Source organism: Cebus imitator, unplaced genomic scaffold (genome assembly GCF_001604975.1).
Source record: "Cebus imitator isolate Cc_AM_T3 unplaced genomic scaffold, Cebus_imitator-1.0 Scaffold543, whole genome shotgun sequence".
Taxonomy (NCBI): Eukaryota; Metazoa; Chordata; class Mammalia; order Primates; family Cebidae; genus Cebus; species Cebus imitator.
Genome location: NW_016107858.1, coordinates 46,543 through 53,175, shown reverse-complemented (window position 1 = coordinate 53,175; position 6,633 = coordinate 46,543). Strand labels below are relative to the sequence as shown.

General features: G+C 44.1%; 1 long non-coding RNA gene across 1 annotated transcript in view; it reads left to right on the top strand.

Annotated features, from left to right (window-relative positions):
• LOC108293697 overlaps positions 1-6,633 on the top strand; it is a 13,997-nt gene that overhangs the window by 6,373 nt on the left and 991 nt on the right. The window lies entirely within an intron of this gene.

Sequence of the window (6,633 nt, the reverse complement as noted above, 5' to 3'; positions counted from 1 at the left end):
AGAGGTTGCGGTGAGCCGAGATCGCGCCATTGCACTCCAGCTTGGGCAACAAGAGCGAAACTCCGTCTCAGAAAAAAAAAAAAATAATAATAATACTGTCTTAAAGTTATAGATTTTTCAGACAAGGTGGTGGCTCACAGCTGTAATCCCAGCACTTTGGGAGACCCAGGTGGCCACGTGGATCGCCTGAGCTCAGGAGTTCAAGACTAGCCTAGGCAACATGGTGAAACCTCATCTCTACCAAAAATACAAAAAAATTAGCTGGGCATGGTGGCATGCGCCTGTGTGTCCCAGCTACTCTGGAGGCTGAGGTGGGAGGATCACTTGAGCCTGGGAGGTGGAGATTGCAGTGAGCTGAGATCTCAACACTGCATTCCAACCTGGATGACAGAGTGAAACCTCATTTCAAAGCCCAAAAAAATAAAATAAAATAAAATAAAAATTAATTCCAAGTCATGGCACCGAAAAAAAAAAAAAAGGAAGTCGCTTGTCTGTATCTGTCGAAAATCATAATCTTGTCTGTATCTGTCAAAAATCCTGCTAGGATTTTCCCTTCTTCTTCTTTTTTTTTTGTTTTTGAGACAGAGTCTCACTCACTCAATGTTGTCCAGGCTGGAGTGCAGTAGCATGATCTCAGCTCACTGCAACTTCCACCCCCCAGCCCCCTGCCTCGGCCTCCCAAAGTGCTAGGATTACAGATATAAGCCACCATACCTGGCCCCCTTCATTATTTTTTTATTGTGGTAAAATACACATAACATAAAGTTCACAATTTTAACTGTTTTAAAGTGTGCAATTCAGTGGCGCTTAGTACATTGAAAATGTTGTTGGCTTAGCAAGGTGGCTCAATGCCTGTAATCACAGCACACAGGGAGGCTGAGGCAGGAGGATCACCTGAGATCAGGAGTTCAAGACCAGCCTGGCCAACATGGTGAAACCTCATCTCTATTAAAAATACAAAAGAATTAGCCAGGCGTGGTGGCACATGCCTATAATCCTAGCTACTAAGGAGGCTGAGGCTGGAGAATTTCTTGAACCTGAGAGACAGAGTTTACAGTGAGCTGAGGTCGTGCCATTGCACTCCAGCCTGGACGACAAGAGTGAGACTCTGTCTCAAAAAATAAAAATAAAGAAGAAGGAAAAAGAAAATGTTGTGCAACTGTCAAACCATCACCTCTATCTAGTGCCTTAACATTTTCATCACCCTAAAAGAAATCCTGTACTGATTACCTAGTCAGTCCTCAGCCTCTGGCCATCACCAGTCTGCTTTCTGTCTCTCTAGATTTATTAATACCTGTTCTGGACACTTCATATAAATGAAATTATACACTATGTGACCTTTTGTGTCTGGCTTCTTTAGCATAATGTTTCGAGACTTACACAAGTTGTAGTATGTATCAATACTTCATTCTTTCTTATGCCTGAATAATATGCCATTGTATTTACATGCCACAGTTTATTTAGCCATTCATCTATTAATGGAATTTGGATTGTTTCCACTTTTTTCACTATTATAAATGGGCTGCTATCAACATGCATGTACAAGTACTTTTTGAGAACCTGTTTTCACTTCTTTGGGGTATATACCTAAGAGTGAACTTCCTGAGTCATATTCTATATTTAGTTTTATGCTTAGCTTATTGAGGAACTGCCAAACTGTTTTTCACAGCAGGTGTGCCATTTTGCATTCCCACCAGCAATACAAGAGGATTCAAATTTCTCCTTACCCTAACATTTGTTATTTTCCATTTAAAAAATTGTAGCTATCTGGTGGTGAAGTGGCATCTTCCTGTGATTTTATTTGGATTTCCCTAATGACCAATGACATTGAGCATCTTTTTTTTTTTTTTGAGATGGAGTCTCATTCTGTCCCTCAAGCTGCAGTGCAGTGGCATGATCTTGGCCATTGCAACCTCTGCCTCCCGAGTTCAAGCAATTCTTCTGCCTCAGTCTCTGGAGTAGCTGGGACTACAGGCAGGCACCACCACATCTGGCTAAGTTTTGTATTTTTAGTATAGTTTCACCAAATTGGCCAGGCTGGTCTTGAACTCCTGACTTCAGGTGATCTGCCAGCCTTGGCCTGGGATTACAGGCATGAGCCACCGCACCCGTCTGACATTGAGTGTTTTTTTTTTTTTTTTTTTACATATTTATTGTCCATTTGAATATCTTGAATAGACGTTGGGGAAATGTCTTTTCAAGTAGTTTGCTCATTTTTTTGTTGTGTTGTCTTTTTTTGTTGAATCATACTCCCTTCATTTTTAAAGGATGTTTTCACTGGATATAGGATCTGAGTTGACAGTCTTTGCCCACAGCACTTGAACAATTTGGTGCCACTTTCCTCTGGCCTCCATAGCTTCTGATGAGAAAGTGGCTTTCTAACTTGGTTGAACATGGGGGAAAGCCAACCAACCAAACAAAAAATTAAAACCAAAAAGAGAGCAAAATCTGCTTTTATTCAAATTGCTTTCCTCTCACTGCATTCAATATTTTTTGTCTTTAGCTTTTAGCAGTTTGACTCTGATGTGTGTCTTAGTTCATTTAGTGTTGCTGTAAAGGAATACCCGAGACTGGGTAATTTATAAAGAAAAACGGTTTATTTGGGCCATGATTCTGATGTCTGGAAGTTCAAGATTGGGCATCTGTATTTGGTGAGGGCCTCAGATTGCTCCCAATCATAGTGGAAGGTGAAGAGAAGCTGGTTTGTGCAGAGATAATGGCAAGAGAAGAGGAAAGAAAAGAGGTTAGGTGCCATGCTCTTTTTAACCAGCCCTTGTGGGAACTAAGAGTGAAAATTCATTTGCCCCTGAGGGAGGGCATTAATCTATTCATGAGGCATCCACCCTGATGACCCAAACACCTCCCATTTGGCCCCACCTCCAATACTGGGGATCAAATTTTAACATAAGGTTCAGAGGGGACAAACATGCAGACTATTGCAGTGTGCCTCGGCCTGAATTAGTTTGGGTTTATCCTGTTATGAGTTTGTTCAGCCTCTTGAATCTGTAGGTTTATCCCTGGTTCAAATTTGGGGAGTTTTCAGCTGCTGTTTCCTTCGGTACTTTCTTGTCTTGTTGTCTTCCTCTTCTTCCAGGAATTTGCTGATGCAAATGTTAAACCTTTTGTTATAATCTCACAAGTCCCTGAGGCACTATGCTCATTTTTCTCCCAGTCTATTTTGTTTGTTTTTCAGATTGATTTTTTTTTAAACAGGGTCTCACCCTGTTGCTCAGGCCGGAGTGTCCTGGCACAATCTCCAGTCATTACAACCTCTGCCTCCCAGGTTCAAGTGATTCCTGTGCCTCAGCCTCCCAAGTAACTGGGATTACAGGTGTGTGCCACCACACCCAGTTAATTATTATTTTTTTTTTTTTAAGATGGAGTTTTGCTCTTGTTCCCAAGGCTGGAGTGCAATGGCACAATCTTGGCTCACTGCAACCTCTGCCTCCTGGGTTCAAGCGATTCTCCTGCCTCAGGCTCCCGAGTAGCTGGGATTACGCGCATGCGCCACCACACCCAGCTAATTTTGTATTTTCAGTAGAGACAGGGTTTCTCCATGTTGGTCAGGTTGGTCTGGAACTCCTGAAGTCGTGATCCGCCTTCCTTGGCCTCCCAAAGTGCTGGGATTACAGGTGTGAGCCACCGTTCCTGGCCTGCATTTTTAGTAGAGATGGAGTTTCACCATGTTGGCTAGGCTGGTCTTGAACTCCTGGCCTCAAGTTATCTGCCTGCTTCAGCCTCCCAAAGTGCTGGGGTTACAGGTGTGAGCCACTGCGCCAGGTCCACACTGAGTACTTTCTACTGTTCTCTTTTAGTTCACTGATTCTTTCCTCAGGGGATAGCCTCATTACCACTCACTGAGTTTGGGTGAAAGTTCTGACTCTTTGTTAAGTTTCTTCTGATATCACCCCAACAGTAAAGGGGAGAGATAACTCCTAATAGACTTGCTGGTGGTGAACGTCTAGGCACCCCATTAAGTCTTTACTGGAGTAGGAGAGGACACGTCACAGTTTGTTTTTGTGGCATTTGGCTGGAATAGAGCAAATATTGTCTAAAATTTTTCTGTTTTCCCGGACTGCCTCATTCCTGATCCTTTGGCTGTGGAGAACAGGCTTTTGTTAGGGATTTTCTTGGCTGCTCCTATTGGCATTTCCAGGTTGCTGCTGCCTCAGCTCCAAGTATGGGGTATTTGGCAAAAAGAGAGTCCACAGGAATCAGCATTGTGTCCTGCCTTTGCTTCTAGGGCTCCTAGCTGGTCTACCTCCTCTCCACATTTCAGTCTTCTTAGGGTTGTTTTATATGTGATGTCCAAGGTTTTCCACTACATTTTCCTCTCTTGAAGTGTTTTGTTGTTTGGAGACAGAGTCTTGCTTTGTTGCTAGGCTGGAGTGCAGTGGCCGGATCTCGGCTCACCCTATCCTCCACCTCCTGGGCTCAAGAGATTATCATGCCTCGGCCTCCCAAGTAGCTGGGATTATAGGCATGAGCCACCACGCCCAGCTTACGTGTATTTTTATATTTTCAATACCTGCTCTGGCACATGATCTGTAAATGTTTTTAAAAAGGAAAATAGGCTGGGCGCGGTGGATCACGCCTGTAACCCCAGCACTTTGGGAGGCCAAGACGGGCCGATCACCTGAGGTCAGGAGTTCAAGACCAGCCTGACCAACATAGCAAAACCCTGTCTCTACTAAAAATACATAAATTAGGGCTGGGTACGGTGGCTTGCGCCTGTAATCCTAGCACTTTGGGAGGCCAAGGCGGGTGGATCACCTGAGGTTGGGAGTTTGAGACCATCCTGACCAACATGGAGAAACTCCATCTATACTGAAAATTCAAAATTAGCCAGGCATGGTGGCACATGCCTGTAATCCTGGCTACTCAGGAGGCTGAGGAAGGAGAATTGCTTGAACTCAGGAGGTGGAGGTTGTAGTGAGCCAAGATTGTGCCACTGCACTCCAGCCTTTGTGTGAGAGAGAAGTTCTGTCTCCAGGAAAAAAAAAAACAAAAAAACAAAAAACAAACAAACCACTACCACCACCACCAACAAAATTAGCCGGGCTGGTGGCATGCTCCTGAAGTCCCAGCTACTCAGGAGCCTGAGGCAGGAGAATCGCTTGAACTTGGGAAGCGGAAGTTGCAGTGAGCCGATTGAGCCCGCTGCACTCCAGCCTGGGCGACAGAGGGAGACTCTGTCTCCAAAAAAAGGGAAAAATAGAACTGAATGAAGTGAATGAATCACACTGCTTCCTCATCCACCTTAAGGTATGTAGTGCTGGAAAGAGGAGGATGCTTAATCCTGTTTTCGTGCTTTGAAGAGATTCCTACTGATGCTTTGATATCGAGAAAGGTGGCTAGCTCCCTCCCAAAGCTCATATTGTCCTTCCTTGGTTCTCTCTCACAAAAACTTACCAGCAGGTGGCAGAATAATTGATGAAAAGTACTGTTGTCCAAAACAGGAGGCTGATTTCCTCTGAGACGTAGAACCTCGTAGTCACCCTGGGTAAGATCCCGAGATGTTGTTCTGAAGGTTAGATGCTTTTTGTTTTTCAGCTTTGGGCCACAGGTAGCTGTCCAGTGAAAACAGCCAGAGTAAAAGGAAGAGAGGGGTCTGTTAGTTTCCTTGGTGTCATGACAACAGGACTCTTGTTGTCTTTGGTCCCAAATGTCCAGCATTTAGTGAACTCATCTTACTAATGTGTAGGATTTAAACCCATAGAAAGGTGGAAACTGAATAAGTGGAAGACTTAAACAACGTTTAAATCTTGAATAACGATTCTTAAACACCGTCTTAACATTGATACTTAAAAAGCAAAACAAGACAAGGTTCGGTGGCTTATGCCTGTAATCCCAGCACTTTGGAAGGCCGAGGTGGGAGGACTGCTTGAGCCCAGGAGTTTGGGACCAGCCTGGGCAATATAGTGAGGCCTAGTGTCTCCACCATCACACACACAAAATTAGTTGGGTGTGGTGGCCAGAACCTGTATCCCAGCCACTCATGAGGCTGAGGTAGGAGCTCACCACTGCACTACAGTCTGGGCAACAAAGTTGGACCGTGTCTCAAAACAACAACGAGAATCCCCCCAAACTTCATATCTCATCATCCATATTTTTTTCTGTCAGGCCCTGCTAATATACACACATCATTGATGTATATATGTATTTCATTGATGAAATTCAGTCTTTCAATTTTTAAATTCATTATCAAAAGTATTTTTTGATGTAAGAGTGTGTTTAGGGCAGGTGTGGTTGCTTTTTTTTTTTTCTCTTTCTTTCTTTTTTTTTTTTTTTTTTACCTCCAGTAATGGCTATAAGCAGGTGGGGTTGCTTTTAAAAATTTCTGCTTGAGGCTGGGCGCCGTGACTCACGCCTGTAATCCCAGCTCTTTGGGAGAGGCCAAGGCGAGTGAATCATGAGGTCAGGAGTTTGAGACTAGCCTGGCCATCATGGTGAAACCCTGTAGCTACTAAAATTACAAAAATTAGCCAGGTGTGGTGGCACGTGCCTGTAATCCCAGCTGCTCAGGAGGCTGAGGCAGGAAAATCACTTGAACTCAGGAGGCAGAGGTTGTGGTGAGCTGAGATGGCGCTATTGCACTGCAGCCTGGGCAACAAGCGAGACTCCGTCTCAAAA